At 43.7% G+C, this 18,385-nt stretch overlaps 1 protein-coding gene across 1 annotated transcript in view; it reads right to left on the bottom strand.

Annotated features, from left to right (window-relative positions):
• Window positions 1–18,385, bottom strand: part of LOC138662926 (oocyte zinc finger protein XlCOF8.4-like) — an 866,299-nt gene that overhangs the window by 807,143 nt on the left and 40,771 nt on the right. The gene's annotated exons all lie outside the window — the stretch shown is intronic.

Here is an 18,385-nt window from a genome sequence, read left to right as displayed (position 1 = left end):
GGTTAGTTGGACCATCATTTATTTTTCAACAGGACAATAATAATAATAATAATAATAATAATTTTTTATTTATATAGCGCCAATGTATTCTGCAGCACTTTACAATTAAGTGGGGACATGTACAGACAATATATTCAATACAAGTTAATACAATTTAAACAGTGACATTAGGGGTGAGGTCCCTGCTCGCAAGCTTACAATCTACAAGGAAATGGGGGACACAATAGGTGAAAAGTGCTTGTTATTTCAGGTCTGGCAATTATGATAAATAGGGATTTTCATATAAAGCTGCTTGGTCCAGTCATCAGCCTTTGTGTTTAAGTGCAATAGTCAAGTATCAAGTGCAGTTATTATGTGCATGGAGGGTGTGGAGACAGATAAATAGTAGGGTGCATATTCAGAATATTTAGAAGGAGAAAACAGGGCAAAGCTACAGTAGGTTACTGAGTAGTTGATGTGGTAGGCTTGTTTGAAGAGATGGATTTTCAAAGCGCGCTTGAATAGGTCGGGGCTAGGTATCAGCCTGATCGTCTGGGGAAGTGCATTCCAGAGAGCTGGCGCAGCACAAGAGAAGTCTTGGAGACGGAGGTGCACGGTTCGGATTATGGGGGATGTTAGTCTTAGGTCATTTGTAGAACGGAGGGCACGTGTAGTGCGATAGACAGAGATGAGAGACGAGATATAAGGCGGTGCAGAACTGTGGAGCGCTTTGTGGGTGAGAGAGATGAGTTTATACTGGACCCTGTAGCGAATGGGTAGCCAATGTAATGACTGGCACAAGATGGAGGCATCGGTGAAATGACTGGACAGAAATATGAAGTAACAGCATTTAGCATTTTGTCCAAAGTCACAAACTCTAGTGACTTTTTGCGCACACCCACACAGGATATTAGAAGCAAGGACTATGAGAAAGAGCGCCGAAGACTGATGTCATATGATCTCCATTCCATCACCTTGGGGAATATCACAAGTTGAGCCATATTCCGAGGGGCCTCCGGTGTAGTCTACGCCCTACGCCGTTTTCAGATAGACCGGATTACTGTGAAAGATATAAGCAAATTCTGAACAAGTGCTCACTTGATCTAATTCTCCTTACCATAGAAACCCTTCAGACAGCCATACTTGAGACTGAAGCCAAGGTCAAATCTACAGAAGAACAACTCTGTTCAACCATCTCCAGCGTGGATTGGCAGAATTTGAAAACGAAGATAGACAAGACTATAGAAGACAACCGTAAAACACTTCAAGAGAAGAAAAGAAACAAGTTCCATAGAGACTCTGAGGACTACAGGTTGGAACGTGTCTACAGATGGAACGAATCCACAAACTTTCGTCGAGGATATCACTCTTCAAGGCGCCCTGGCTCCTTCAGTTCCAACAGCAGTGGGTCCTCATACCAAGGACGTTTTTTTTAGGGAACAGACCACTCGGGAGAAGCAACCCGAGACAACGAGGTGGAGACCGTCAAGGAGATCCAAGCGTAAATCTAACCGATCGCATGGTGACGAGATCACAGGTAGGAGCACGAAATCTGTGACTAACATTTCCTCTTACACTCTAAACCCCACTGAACTCTCAGTCCTACAAAAAGGTCTCTCCTTTTGCCCCACCCCCCCATGGGATAGCTTTAAGCTTGAACAGGATTTACAATACTTCTATCGCAGCATCAGGCTTAAAACCCACTTCGGTCTGCAGAGTAATCCTGGCGGCAATAGATCTCCCCCGGCTGGGGGTAGCTCTATATCTGATTTATCTCCTCCCTAGGTCTATACAATAAGAGCTCCTTTCGCCCACCACGCACATATCATGCAGAAGAGGCGTGTATTGACCTATTTCAGAGAGACATTCAGGATCTGCTCTTGAAGCAACAAAAAGGTGACTTCCCCACCAGTCATAACACTACTACCCTTGAGAAACAGGCCATAGAATCTTTACGTACCAATAAGGATATAATTATTAAACCGGCGGATAAGGGGGGCGCCATAGTTATCATGAACCGTAACGATTACATTAAAGAAGTCAACAATCAACTTTCTGATACATCGACCTATCAGAGGTTAACACATGACCCCACTCCCAGTATTAGGTCTAAGATTGACGCAATACTTAGAAAATACCTCTCCAGTAATTGCATAGACCATAAAACGGCCACATTCCTAACAAACCCACACCCAACAATATCGGTATTCTACGTCCTCCCCAAAATACACAAGTCCCTGATTAACCCCCCGGGTCATCCCATCGTGGCGTCTACTAATTCCATCCTTTCTCCACTCTCAATCCTTCTGGAAAAATACCTCACCCCATATGTTAAAGAAACTAAATCTTTCATTCTTGACATGGGCCACTTTATCAAGAAAATTAGAGAGTTCTCCACCCTATCACCACAATGTCTCTTAGCAACGTTGGACGTTAAGAGTCTCTATACCTCAATAAAGCACGAGTTAGGTCTAGAAGCAGTGAGCAATCTCCTACAGACCTCTGACCTGAGTCCACAAGCCCAACATCTCATCCTTGATCTTCTCTCCACTGTTCTCAGGGAGAACTATTTCCTGCTTGGTGACCAATTCTACTTACAAACCTGCGGGACCGCCATGGGGTCTAACATGGCACCAGCTTACGCAAACATTTACATGTACACCTTTGAGAACTTGCACATCTACAATAACGTCCTCTTCAAGCTACATTCTAAATGCTGGTTGCATTACATAGATGACGTCTTCTGTCTATGGGATGGACCGGCTGACACTTTCTCCCTTTTTGTATCGCAGATCAATGACGTCCGACCTGAGTTACAATTCACACCCGTCTGTGACATCCAGAAGATTCCGTTTCTTGACACCTTGGTTATCAAGAATGACTGGGGGGGCCTTGATACGGATATCTTCACAAAGCCCACTGATTCTAATAATCTACTCCTATTTTCAAGCTGCCATCCCAAATCGACACAGGAAAGCCTTCCATGCTCCCAATTCCATAGGGTCACCAATATAGTATCAAATCCCAACTTGACTGTATGCTGACTAGATGACATGGTACACAAATTTAAGGACAGGAATTATCCGGATAGGATCCTCTTAAAAGAAAAAACAAGGGCCCTTGAGTCTTCTCCTCCAAGATCGCAAACCCCTAAACCGGAATGAATACCCTTCATACACACCCACCACCCCACCATAACTTTGATCTACAAGACCATTAACAAACATTGGCCCCTGCTCTCTGAGGCTTACCCACAGGTAGCTTCCTTTCAGGCCCCAGCACTAATGTGCAAACGCAGACCAAGAAATTTTAGAGGCAGCCTAGTTAAGGCCGATATCGGAAGTTTCACCAGACAATCGAGACAACAATTCCTTGGAACTCAGAGGATGGGGACATTCCCCTGTTTGGGTTGTGCCTGTTGTGCCAACGTGATTAGGTCGAGTGAAGTTTTACATCCTCACACAGGTAAGAGGTTCAGGATCAAGGGATTCTACACTTGTGAAACAAACTATGTTGTATACCTAATCAAGTGTTCCTGCGACCTTATGTACATGGGCGAGACCGTACAGCACGTACGTGATAGGATCTCAAGCCACAAGTCTACCATTAGACTTAAGAAAACTTGGCTCCCGCTCCCTCATCATTTTGCCTCGGCCAACCACTCCGTATCTCAACTCCGGTACCAGGTAATAGAGAGAGTTGAACAACCGAGGCGGGGTGGGGACCATATCAAACTCCTCAAAGAACGGGAATCTTTCTGGATATATACTCTACAGACTATGGTCCCCAGGGGCCTCAATAGGGAATTGGACTTTACTTTTTTAAACATTGTTACACGTGTTGGTTGTATGCTAACTCCTGTTGTTACGGTGTCTTCTAGGTTACCGGATCAAGACCGCCACTCTAATCACTTCCTCACCTCTTTCTTTTTCTAGACTTCATCGGCAGGAAGTACATGAAAACTCTTTTTCTTGGTATTTTCACTACAATTTGCTACCTCTTGGTAAGTTTTTTAGGTTCAAAATTCCTTTTTTTGGTTGTAGTTTTATTTTTTATTTTTTTATTTTTTTACTTTCTGTTTTGTAGTTTTCTATTTTTTATTTTTATATTTTATTAATTTTTGATTATTTTTTCTATTTTTATCTATTTCTAATTTTCTATTTGTTTTTTTATTTTTTGTTTTTTATTTTTTCTATTTGGTTCAAATTTTTTTGCTTCCTTTTGGTTCTACATTATTTCGTTTTTTACCTCCCAATCTAACGTCTTCTTTTCTGCAGCAACATTACTATTACGGTTCACCCATACGGTACCTAGCTCCTGTCTCCTCCTTTCCCCCTCCTTCCCTCCCTTTCCTCCCCCACCCCCTCCCCCGTTTTTCCATTTGCTCAATAAAATTATTCTTGTCAGTATTCATCATTAATATTTATCATTATTTATTATCATTTTCATTATTATTTTTCACTTTTTATTTTTAATTTTTATTACTCCTCACTTGGCTTATTTTTATTTTTATTTTATTTTTATTTCCATTTTGTCCTATTGTTGTTTTCATTTTGTCTCATTGACCATTTTTTTCACAGCAATTTTTACATTTTTTTCATGTCCTTAGATTCCCCCCCTTTCTTTTACTCATTGCTTCTGTCCTGTATCATTGATGGGGATGTTAAAGTCTCCCATAATGAGGGTGGGGATGTCACAGGATAGTGTTATGATCCGGTGACCTTGGAGCAGCATGAAAACTTTCACTGGAGTAGGTGGTAACTGTACTGACCGCAAATCCTGATCTTAACACCGCAACTGGAAGTAGCCGTGGGGTGTGCCTAACAAACCCTAGACACCTCGTCACAGCCGGAGGACTAAATACTCCTAAAGATGGAAATAGGAATTCTACCTTGCCTCAGAGCAGAACCCCAAAGGATAGGCAGCCCCCCACAAATATTGGCTGTGAGTAGGAGAGGAAAGACACACACAGGCAGAAAACACGATTTAGCAAAAGAGGCAACTCTAGCTAAAATAGGAAAGTATAGGACAGAATACTGTGCGGTCAGTATTAAAACCCTTCCAAAAATATCCACAGCAGATTATACAAAAAATTCCTCCATCTAACTAAAGACGTGGAATGTATATCTGCAACTCCAGAGAATCCTACACTCAGAGCAGGAATACAATCAAAAATCAAGCACACAGCATCTGTACCATAGAAAAAGAAACAGACACTTATCTTTGCTGAATTGGCAGCTAAGCAGGAGAAACCAGACAGAGGTCCAACACCTCCCAAGAACCATTGACAACTGGCAAGGACTAATGAATCCTGCAAACCTAAATACCCCAGTCAGAATTGCAAAAATCAGATACACCTGACCAGGACTGCAGCCCAGGGACAACTGCATTACCACCTACAACCACCGGAGGGAGCCCAAAAGCAGAATTCACAACAGTATTCCCCCTGAGGAGGGGTCACCGAACCCTCACCAGAGCTCCCAGGCCGATCAGGACGAGCCAAATGGAAAGCACGAACCAAATCAGCGGCATGTACATCAGAGGCAAAAACCCAAGAATTATCCTCCTGGCCATAACCTTTCCATTTGACAAGGTACTGAAGCCTCCGCCTCAAAAAACGGGAATCCAAAATCTTCTCAACAACATATTCCAACTCCCCATCAACCAACACAGGGGCCGGAGGATCAACAGAGGGAACAACGGGCTCCACATATTTCCGCAATAAAGATCTATGGAAGACATTATGGATCGCAAAAGAGGCCGGAAGCGCCAGTCGAAAAGACACCGGATTAATGATCTCAGAAATCCTGTAAGGACCAATAAACCGAGGCTTAAACTTAGGAGAAGAAACCATCATAGGAACATGACGGGAAGACAACCAGACCAGATCCCCAACCCGAAGCTGGGAACCAACACACCGACGACTGTTAGCAAAATGTTGAGCCTCTTCCTGAGACAACACCAAATTGTCCACCACATGAGCCCAAATCTGCTGCAACCTGTCAACCACAGAATCCACACCAGGACAGTCAGAAGGCTCAACCTGCCCAGAAGAAAAACGAGGATGAAAACCAAAATTACAAAAGAAAGGCGAAACCAAAGTAGCCGAACTAGCCCGATTATTAAGGGCAAACTTGGCCAATGACAAGAAAGCCACCCAATCATCTTGATCAGCAGACACAAAGCATCTCAAATAAGTCTCCAAAGTCTGATTAGTTCGCTCGGTCTGACCATTTGTCTGAGGATGAAACGCAGAAGAAAAAGACAAATCAATGCCCAGTCTAGCACAAAAGGCCCGCCAAAACCTAGAAACAAACTGGGAACCTCTGTCGGACACAATATTCTCCGGAATACCATGCAAACGGACCACATGCTGAAAAAACAATGGAACCAAATCCGAAGAGGAAGGCAATTTAGACAAAGGCACCAAATGAACCATCTTAGAGAACCGGTCACAAACAACCCAGATAACCAGCATCCTCTGGGAAACCAGAAGATCAGAAATAAAATCCATAGAAATATGCGTCCAGGGCCTCTCAGGGACCGCCAATGGCAAAAGCAACCCACTAGCACGGGAACAACAAGGCTTGGCCCGCGCACAAGTCCCACAGGACTGCACAAAAGAACGCACATCACGCGACAAAGAAGGCCACCAAAAGGACCTACCAACCAAGTCTCTGGTACCAAAAATGCCAGGATGACCAGCCAACACGGAACAGTGAACCTCAGAAATCACTCTACTAGTCCATCGTCAGGAACAAACAGTTTCCCCACAGGACAGCGGTCAGGTTTGTCAGCCTGAAATTCCTGAAGAACCCGTCGTAAATCAGGGGAAATGGCAGAAAGGACCACCTGTTCTTTCAGAATACCGACCGGTTCCAAGACCTCAGGAGAATCAGGCAAAAAACTTCTAGAGAGGGCATCAGCCTTAATGTTCTTAGAACCCAGAAGCTACGAGACCACGAAATCAAAACGGGAAAAAAACAAGGACCATCGAGCCTGTCTAGGATTCAGCCGTTTGGCAGACTCGAGGTAAATCAAATTCTTATGATCGGTCAAGACCACAATACGGTGCTTAGCTCCCTCAAGCCAATGTCGCCACTCCTCAAACGCCCACTTCATAGCCAACAACTCCCGATTGCCGACATCATAATTGCGTTCAGCAGGCGAAAACTTACGGGAAAAGAAGGCACACGGTTTCATTAAGGAACCAACAGGATCCCTCTGAGACAAAACGGCCCCTGCCCCAATCTCAGAAGCGTCAACCTCAACCTGAAACAGAAGAGAAACATCCGGTTGGCGCAACACCAGAGCAGAAGTAAATCGACGTTTAAGCTCCTGAAAGGCAGAGACAGCCGCAGAGGACCAATTCGCCACATCAGCGCCTTTCTTCGTCAAATCGGTCAAGGGTTTAACCACGCTGGAAAAATTAGCAATGAAACGGCGATAAAAATTTGCAAAACCCAAAAATTTCTGAAGGCTCTTCACGGATGTGGGCTGAATCCAATCATGAATGGCCTGAACCTTAACCGGATCCATCTCAATAGACGAGGGAGAAAAAATGAAGCCCAAAAAAGAAACCTTCTGCAAACCAAAGAGACACTTAGATCCTTTCACAAACAGGGCATTGTCACAAAGGATCTGAAATACCATCCTGACCTGTTCCACATGAGACTCCCAATCATCGGAAAAAATCAAAATATCGTCCAAATATACAATCAAGAACTTATCAATAGAAGTCCGGAAGATATCATGCATGAAGGACTGAAAAACAGATGGAGCATTAGTGAGCCCGAATGGCATCACAAGGTATTCAAAATGGCCTTCGGGCGTGTTAAACGCAGTTTTCCATTAATCACCCTGCTTAATACGAACAAGATCATATGCCCCCCGAAGGTCAATCTTCATAAACCAACTAGCTCCCTTAATCCTAGCAAACAAATCGGTAAGCAAAGGTAAAGGGTATTGAAACTTGACCGTGATTTTATTCAAGAGGCGATAATCAATACAGGGTCTCAAGGAGCCATCTTTTTTAGCAACAAAAAAGAATCCCGCTCCCAATGGTGAAGAAGATGGCCGAATATGCCCTTTCTCCAAAGACTCAATATAGCTCCGCAAGGCGGTATGTTCAGGCACAGACAGGTTGAAAAGTCGACCCTTAGGAAACTTACAGCCTGGAATCAAGTCAATAGCACAATCGCAGTCCCTGTGCGGTGGAAGGAAACTGGACTTGGGCTCATCGAATACATCTTAAAAATCAGACAAAAACTCTGGAATTTCAGAAGAGGAAGAAGAGGAGATTGACATCAAAGGAACATCATTATGAACCCCTGACAATCCCAACTAGTCACAGACATGGACTTCCAATCCAACACAGGATTATGTACCTGCGACCACGGAAAACCCAGCACGATAGCATCATGCAAATTATACAACACCAGAAATCGACAATCTTCCTGATGGGCTGGCGCCATGCGCATGGTCACCTGTGTCCAAAACTGGGGCTTATTTTTATTCAAGGGTGTAGCATCAATGCCCCTTAAAGGAATAGGGTTCTGCAAAGGCTGCAAGGGAAAACCACAACGCCTGGCAAACTCAAAGTCCATTAAGTTCAAGGCCTGAATCCACAAACGCCATGACAGAAAATGATGACAATGAGCAGATCAAGGACACAGATAACAGAAATTTAGGTTGTACAGTACTGATAGTAAATGAACTAGCGATCCTCTTTGTCCGCTTAGGGCAGACTGAAATTACATAAGAAGCGTCGCCACAATAATAACACAACCCATTCTGACGTCTGAATCCTTTACGTTCCGTTCTAGACAGAATCCTATCACACTGCATTGGCTCAGGAATCTGCTCTGAGGACAACGCCACAGCGCGCACAGTTCTGCGCTCCCGCAAGCGCCGGTCAATCTGAATGGCCAGAGACATAGAATCACTCAGACCGGAAACCCCACCATAACATCTTTAACGGATTCAGAAAGACCCTTTCTGAAAATTGCCGCCAAAGCATCATTATTCCATTTAGTCAACACAGACCATTTTCTGAATTTCTGACAATACAATTCTGCCGCCTCTTGACCCTGAGACAGGGCCAACAAGGTCTTCTCAGCTTGATCCACAGAATTAGGTTCATCATATAATAATCCTAAAGCCTGAAAAAAGGAGTCTATATTAAGCAAAGCCGGATTCCCAGATTCCAGGGAAAACGCCCAATCCTGAGGATCGCCACGCAGCAGGGAGATGACGATTTTAACCGGCTGAATGGAATCACCGGAGGATCGAGGTCTCAGAGCAAAAAACAGTTTACAGTTGTTTTTAAAACTCAAAAATTTGGACCTATCACCAAAAAACAAATCAGGAGTAGGAATCTTCGGTTCTAGAACAGGAGTCTGAACAATATAATCAGAAATACCCTGTACCCTAGCAGCAAGCTGGTCTACCTGAGAAGCTAATTCCTGAACATCCATGCTAGCACAAGACTCCTCAGCCACCCAGAGAAAAAGAGGGAAGAGAAGACAAAGCAGACTGCAGAAAAAAATGGCTCAACACCTTTCTTCCCTTCTTCTGAGATGCATTTAACTCATTATGGGCCAGTTGTACTGTTATGATCCGGTGACCTTGGAGCAGCATGAAAACTTTCACTGAAGTAGGTGGTAACTGTACTGACCGCAAATCCTGATCTTAACACCGCAACTAGAAGTAGCCGTAGGGTGTGCCTAACAAACCCTAGACACCTCGTCACAGCCGGAGAACTAAATACTCCTAAAGATGGAAATAGGAATTCTACCTTGCCTCAGAGCAGAACCCCAAAGGATAGGCAGCCCCCCACAAATATTGGCTGTGAGTAGGAGAGGAAAGACACACACAGGCAGAAAACACGATTTAGCAAAAGAGGCAACTCTAGCTAAAATAGGAAAATATAGGACAGAATACTGTGCGGTCAGTATTAAAACCCTTCCAAAAATATCCACAGCAGACTATACAAAAAATTCCTCCATCTAACTAAAGACGTGGAGCGTATATCTGCAACTCCAGAGAATCCTACACTCAGAGCAGGAATACAATCAAAAATCAAGCACACAGCATCTGTGCCATAGAAAAAGAAACAGACACTTATCTTTGCTGAATTGGCAGCTAAGCAGGAGAAACCAGACAGAGGTCCAACACCTCCCAAGAACCATTGACAACTGTCAAGGACTAATGAATCCTGCAAACCTAAATACCCCAGTCAGAATTGCAATCATCAGATACACCTGACCAGGACTGCAGCCCAGGGACAACTGCATTACCACCTACAACCACCGGAGGGAGCCCAAAAGCAGAATTCACAACAGGTAGAAAGTAAGTAAGCCAGGTGGCAAAGTGGTCTAGAAACAGGCGGGAGGAGCCTGGAGGGCGATAAACAACCGCCTCTCACAAGGAGAAGGCTTAAAGAGTCTGACGGCGTGGACTTCAAAGGAAGGAAATGTAACTTAGGGAACCGGGGGGATGACCGGGAAAGCACATTGTGATGAAAGGAGTAAATCAACATCTCCACCCTGTCTGTTCTCAGGTCTGGCGGTATGTGAAAATTTCAGCCCACCAAACGAGAGCGCGGCAGCGGCGGTGGTGTCTGAGTACTAGATCCAGCTTTCTGTAATAGTCAGAAGCTTAAGGGAATTAGAGAGGAAAAGATCGTGAATGTAAGTTAGTTTCTTACACACAGACCGTGCATTCCAGAGAGCACAGTGGAAAGCATAGGAGAAGGCATGCACTGAATGTTAATAAGATTAGCAGGGTTTCTATATGCAGCTGGAGGAGAGGAACGTATGCTGGTGGAGGGAGGCCCAGTGTTGGGGGAGATGTCTCCTGCAACTAGTAGAAGGAGAAAAAACAGAAAGAGCAGGTGGTGGGATGATTTGTATGAACGTTTTGAGGGCTGCATGGAGGTAGTGGCTGGTTTGGAGTGGGTAAGAAATGTCAGTAGAGGCTCAGAGTTATACATGGGAGAGGGGAGAAGGGAGGGGTGGATATAGAGAGAGTGCCCAGAATGTGATAAAGCGCGGGCAAGTTGTGAGAAAGCAGAAGTAAAAACAAATAAGAAGCAGATTGATATGATCAATGCATAATGTAGTATGACTGACCAAGAAGCATGATTGTTTGAAAAACTTATACATCTTACCTGTCTCCTGCCCTGTCCAACTGCCATTGTCTAACTGCCAAGCACTTTATACTGTTGCACACACGACCCCGCGCACGTGCTATCCAAGCCAGACTAAATATATATGAAATGACTGCTAGCATCAGGAACCAAATGGCCACAGTCAGCAATTAACCAACTAGCATAAGGCCAGAGCAGGCATTACTATGCAGGGTAAACAACCAATGCTGAACAAGGCCATAAAACAGAGGGAAAAAAGGAAAGAAAAAAAAACCTTTGAACACATTAAATCAGAAACTAAAAACAGAGGGAAAAAAAAGCAACACAGGAGTGATGGATAAATTACCATGAGCAAAGCTTGCTAGGTATGGTTCTGTTCACACTTGCAGTCAGCACACAAATGGATGATGGATAATTTACCTGTGTGAGGAACATCAGCTTCAATGCCATTGTCTAACTGCCAAGCACTTTATACTGTTGCACTTAATATCTGTCAGCAATTAACCAATTAGCATAAAGTCAGAGCAGGCATTACTATGCAGGGTAAACAACCAATGCTGAACATGGCCATAAAACAGAGGGAAAAAAGGAAAGAAAAAAAAAAGCTTTGAACACTTTAAATCAGAAACCAAAAACAGAGGGAAAAAAGCAACACAGGAGTGATGGATAAATTACCATGAGCAAAGCTTGCTAGATATGGTTCTATTCACATTTGCAGTTAGCACAGAAATGGATGATGGATAAATTACCATGAGCAAAGCTTGCTAGATATGGTTCTGTTCACACTTGCAGTCAGCACACAAATGGATGATGGATAAATTACCATGAGCAAAGCTTGCTAGATACGGTTCTGTTCACACTTGCAGTCAGCCCACAAATGGATGATGGATAAATTACCTGTGTGAAGGAGAGGAACATCAGCTTCAATTCCATTGTCTAACTGCCAAGCACTTTATACTGTTGCACTTAATATCTGTTGCACACGCGACCCCGTGCGCGTGCTATCCCAGCCAGGCTAAATATATATGACCCCAAACACACCTCCAGGCTGTGTAAGGGCTATTTGACTAAGGAGAGTCATGGGGTGCTACGCCAGATGACCTGGCCTCCACAGTCACCAGACCTGAACCCAATCGAGATGGTTTGGGGTGAGCTGGTCCACAGGGTGAAGACAAAAGGGCCAACAAGTGCTATGCATCTCTGGGAACTCCTTCAAGATTGTTGGAAGACCATTCCCAGTGACTACCTCTTGAAGCTCATCAAGAGAATGCCAAGAGTGTGCAAAGCAGTCATCAAAGCAAAAGGTGGCCACTTCGAAGAACCTAGAATATAAGACATATTTTCAGTTGTTTCACACTTTTTTGTTAAGTATATAATTCCACAAGTGTTAATTCATAGTTGTAATGCCTTCAGTGTGAATGTACAATTTTCATAGTCATGAAAATACAGAAAAATCTTTAAATGAGGTGTGTCCAAACTTTTGGTATGAACTGTACCTGTGTGTCATCTCCTCCTGTATATGGTATATATGTGGGTCATCTCCTCCTGTATATAGTATATACCTTTGTGTCTTCTCCCCTGTATATAGTATATATGTGTGTCCTCTCCTCTGTATATAGTATATACCTGTGTGTCTTCTCCCCTGTATACAGTATATACCTGTGTGTCGTCTCCAGGTTGCCCCCTGTCTGTACACTGTGGAGGCGCAGTGTCCCTGCAGCACAGAGCATTTCAGTAATGCCATTTAGTTAGACATTGTATAGGAGGAGTCATTTAGAGCGGCATTAGTTGTAGCTGTATAAATAGGTATACAGTGAACCCGGCATTGTCAGGGTGACGCTGTTACACAGAGTAAAATGGTTCCTGGGTTGGAGAAATCCATCTTGTGTTTCTTTCTTTAACCCCTTTACCCCCAAGGGTGGTTTGCACGTTATGGACCGGGCAAATTTTTACAATTCTGACAACTGTCCTTTATGAGGTTATAACTCTGGAACGCTTCAACGGATCCCGGTGATTCTGACAATGTTTTCTCGTGACATATTGTACTTCATGATAGTGGTAACATTTCGTTGATATTACCTGTGTTTATTTGTGAAAAAAACGGAAATATGGCGAAAATTGTGAAAATTTCGCAATTTTCCAACTTTGAATTTTTATGCAACTAAATCACAGAGATATGTCACACAAAATACTTAATAAGTAACATTTCCCACATGTCTACTTTACATCAGCACAATTTTGGAACCAAAATTTTTTTTTGTTAGGGAGTTATAAGGGTTAAAAGTTGACCAGCAATTTCTCATTTTTACAACACCATTTTATTTTAGGGACCACATCTCATTTGAAGTCATTTTGAGGGGTCTATATGATAGAAAATACCCAAGTGTGACACCATTCTAAAAACTGCACCCCTCAAGGTTCTCAAAACCACATTTAAGAAGTTTATTAACCCTTCAGATGTTTCACAGGAATTTTTGGAATGTTTAAATAAAAATTAACATTTAACTTTTTTTCACAAAAAATTTACTTCAGCTCCAATTTGTTTTATTTTACCAAGAGTTACTGGAGAAAATGGACCCCAAACCTTGTTGTACAATTTGTCCTGAGTACGCTGATACCCCATAAGTGGAGGTAAACCACTGTTTGGGCGCATGACAGAGCTTGGAAGCGAAGGAGCACCATTTGACTTTTTAATGCAAAATTGACTGGAATTGAGATGAGACGCCATGTTGCGTTTGGAGAGCCATTGATGTGCCTAAACATTGAAACCCCCCACAAGTGACACCATTTTGGAAAGTAGACCCCCTAAGGAACTTATCTAGAGGTGTGGTGAGCACTTTGACCCACCAAGTGCTTCACAGAAGTTTATAATGCAGAACCGTAAAAATAAAAAATAATTTTTTTTTCACAAAAATTATCTTTTCACCCCCAGTTTTTTATTTTTCCAATGGTAAGAGAAGAAATTGGAACCAAAAAGTTGTTGCACAATTTGTCCTGAGTACTCTGATACCCCATATGTGGGGGTAAACCACTGTTTGGGCGCATGGGAGAGCTCGGAAGGGAAGGAGCGCCGTTTGACCTTTCAATGCAAAATTGACAGGAATTGAGATGGGACGCCATGTTGCGTTTGAAGAGCCACTGATGTGCCTAAACATTGAAACCCCCCACAAGTGACACCATTTTGGAAAGTAGACCCCCTAAGGAACTTATCTAGAGGTGTGGTGAGCACTTTGACCCACTAAGTGCTTCACAGAAGTTTATAATGCAGAACCGTAAAAATAAAACAAACATTTTTTCCCACAAATATTATTTTTTAGCCCCCAGTTTTGTATTTTCCCGAGGGTAACAGGAGAAATTGGACCCCAAAATTTGTTGTGCAATTTGTCCCGAGTGCGCTCATACCCCATATGTGGGGGGGGGGGGGGACCACCGTTTGGGCGCATGGGAAGGCTCGGAAGGGAAGGAGCGCCATTTGAAATACAGACTTAGATGGAATGGTCTGCAGGCGTCACATTGCGTTTGCAGAGCCCCTAATGTACCTAAACAGTAGAAACCCCCCACAAGTGACCCCATATTGGAAACTAGACCCCCCCATGAACTTATCTAGATGTGTTGTGAGAACTCTGAGCCCCCAAGTGTTTCACTACAGTTTATAACGCAGAGCCGTGAAAATTAAAAAATCTTTTTTTCCCACAAAACTTATTTTTTAGCCCCCAGTTTTGTATTTTCCCAAGGGTAACAGGAGAAATTGGACCCCAAAAGTTGTTGTCCAATTTGTCCTGAGTACGCTGATACCCCATATGTTGGGCACACAGGAGAGCTCGGAAGGGAAGGAGCACTGTTTTTACTTTTTCAACGCAGAATTGGCTGGAATTGAGATCGGACGCCATGTTGCGTTTGGAGAGCCCCTGATGTGTCTAAACAGTGGAAACCCCCAATTATAACTGAAACCCTAATATAAACACACCCCTAACCCTAATTCCAATGGTAACCCTAACCACACCTCCAACCCTGACACACCCCTAACCCTAATCCCAACCCTATTCCCAACCGCAAATGTAATCCAAACCCTAACCCTAATTTTAGCCCCAACCCTAACTGTAGCCTTAACCCTAACTGTAGCCTAAACCCTAGCCCTAACCCTAGCTCTAACCATAGCCCTAGCCCTAACCATAACCCTAACCCTAGCCCTAACCCTAGCTCTAACCCTAGTCCTAACCCTAACCCTAGCCCTAACCCTAACCCTAATGGGAAAATGGAAATAAATACATTTTTTAAATTTTTTTATTTTTCCCTAAGGGGGTGATGAAGGGGGGTTTGATTTACTTTTATAGCGGGTTTTTTAGCGGATTTTTATGATTGGCAGCCGTCACACACTGAAAGACGCTTTTTATTGCAAAAAATATTTTTTGCGTCACCACATTTTGAGAGCTGTAATTTTTCCATATTTTGGTCCACAGAGTCATGTGAGGTCTTGTTTTTTGCGGGACGAGTTGACGTTTTTATTGGTAAAATTTTCGGGCACGTGACATTTTTTGATCGCTTTTATTCCGATTTTTGTGAGGCAGAATTACCAAAAACCAGCTATTCATGAATTTCTTTTGGGGGAGGCGTTTATACCTTTCCGCGTTTGGTAAAATTGATGAAGCAGTTTTATTCTTCGGGTCAGTACGATTACAGCGACACCTCATTTATATCATTTTTTTATGTTTTGGCGCTTTTATACGATAAAAACTATTTTATAGAAAAAATAATTATTTTTGCATCGCTTTATTCTGAGGACTATAACTTTTTTATTTTTTTGCTGATGTTGTTGTATGGTGGCTCGTTTTTTGTGGGACAAGATGTCGCTTTCAGCGGTACCATGGTTATTTATATCCGTCTTTTTGATCGCGTGTTATTCCACTTTTTGTTCGGCGGTATGATAATAAAGCGTTGTTTTTTGCCTCTTTTTTTTTTTTTTTTTTTACGGTGTTTACTGAAGGGGTTAACTACTGGGCGAGTTTTATATGTCGGGTCGTTACGGACGCGGCGATACTAAATATGTGTACTTTTATTGTTTTGTTTTTTTTATTTAGATAAAGAAATGTATTTATGGGAATAATATATATATTTTTTTTTTTCATTATTTAGGATTTTTTTTTTTTTTTTTTTAAACACTTGTAAAAAAGTTTTTTTACTTTTTTACTTTGTCCCGGGGGGGACAATACAGATCGGTGATCTGCCAGTTTGCACAGCACTCTGACAGATCACCGATCTGTCAAACAGCGCTGCAGCGTTACCAAGTGCCTGCTCTGAACAGGCACTTGGTAAGCCACCTCCCTCCCTGCAGGACCCGGATCCGCGGCCATCTTTGATCCGGGATTTGCTGCAGGGAAGAAGGTAGGAGACCCCCGGAGCAACGCGATCACATCGCGTTGCTGCGGGGGTCTCAGGGAAGCCCGCAGGGAGCCCCCTCCCTGCGCGATGCTTCCCTGCACCGCCGACACATCACGATCATGTTTGATCGCGGTGTGCCAGGGGTTAATGTGCCGGGGGCGGTCCGTGACCGCTCCTGGCACATAGTGCCGAATGTCAGCTGCGATAAGCAGCTGACACCCGGCCGCGCTCCCCCCGAGAGCGCGGCCGATCGCCTATGACGTACTATTCCGTCCTTGGGAAGTAAGGCCCACCCCACATGGACGGAATAGTACGTCTAATGGTAGAAAGGGGTTAATCTGTGGTTGAAGTTAATGGGATGCTTCATGCCAGACAAAGATGTTCCTGATTCTGGGCCCCCTGCTGTCTGTGGCAGAGGGGGGTCTGTGTCGGCACGGTAATAAATTGTGTCATTTCCAGCTTTACAGAAGGAAGATAACACCTTAGAAATGAGAAGAATAATAGGCGTCAGTTACCACAACTGTCTACAAGGAAAACTGTTGCTCATAGCAGCCAATCACAGCTCAGCTTTCATCTTCTAAACAGCTCTGATGAAATGAAAGATGCTTAGTGATTGGTTGCTATGGGCAACACAGGCAGTGTAAGCTATTGTGGTCAAGAAGATGTGCCTATGAAATAGATATATTAGATATTATATGGGGCTTTGCGTGTGGAGTGATTGTGGCTATGCGGAGTGGGCGGGGCTTCATACACACATACATATATGTATGTATACATTATTGATTACCACTTCTGTCTCTGTAAAAACAACCCCTTCTAACCCCTTTACGACACCAGCCGTAAATGTACGCCGATGTCAGACTCCCCTTCCTTTGATGTGGGCTCCAGCGCTGAGCCACATCTTTTCTGGCACATGTCAGCAAGCGCGCGTGAAATCCCGCTCATCAGTGATCCTGTCACATGATCGTGGCTCACCAATGGGTTGGCATGATAACCAGAGGTCTCCAGCATAAGTCTATGGTTGTCACTGCCGGATTGCTATGAGCGCTGCCCGCTAGCCGAAAACGCATGCACCAGGGATTGTCTCGCCGAACTCCCGCTCTCCTTTTAACATGGGAAAAACGCTACTCAGGCAACACAGGGTGAGGGTAAAACAGAGTGGCAATGCTTTATTGTACCACAAAACAGGCAGATTACACATAGAACAGTCCCAGCAAACATCCCAAGATGGTGAACATTAGAGTCTCGCCCTTCCGCTGACTCGCCGAGATAATAGCACCTGTGACTACAGATCTTTCAGGGTCGCCACCCCACCTGTGGCATGCACAGAGAGGAGGTAACTACAAGCATAGGAAGATGACAGTCCACTGAGTCCATTACAAGCTACAAGGCCAGTGGATATGAGGATCACAACCTGGCTTCATATTCCAGGGTCGGTTACTCCACCTGTGACACACACACAGAGAGGAGGCAACAACAAGTGTAGGAAGATGACAGTCCACCGAGTCCATACAAGGTACCAGGCCAGTTGATCTTAGGATCACAACCTGGCTTCCCCAAACGTATCTATGGTTCAGCGATGGTCAGTGGAGCAGATCTGTATTCTTCCAACTGAGGCTGAAAACCCCTAGGTTGTTACCTATAGAATGATTGCTCCGTGTCCCTCATAATGGAACCATGATGTAAAATGGCTGCTGTCCTTTCTCTGGTCCTTTTGAGATATATGGATGATTTGGCAGAATCTCTCTGGCTGTTTCTCTCAGTATCTTTATACAGAGGCATGTAACCTATTTTTAGACTTAACAAGTGGCCCTCATTCAGTATTTACATAAAGTTTAAAGGTACCTTCACACTAAACAACTTTCCAACGAGAATGAC

This window comes from Ranitomeya imitator, chromosome 2 (assembly GCF_032444005.1).
Source record: "Ranitomeya imitator isolate aRanImi1 chromosome 2, aRanImi1.pri, whole genome shotgun sequence".
NCBI classification, from domain to species: domain Eukaryota; kingdom Metazoa; phylum Chordata; class Amphibia; order Anura; family Dendrobatidae; genus Ranitomeya; species Ranitomeya imitator.
This window is presented reverse-complemented; position numbering and strand designations above follow the sequence as displayed.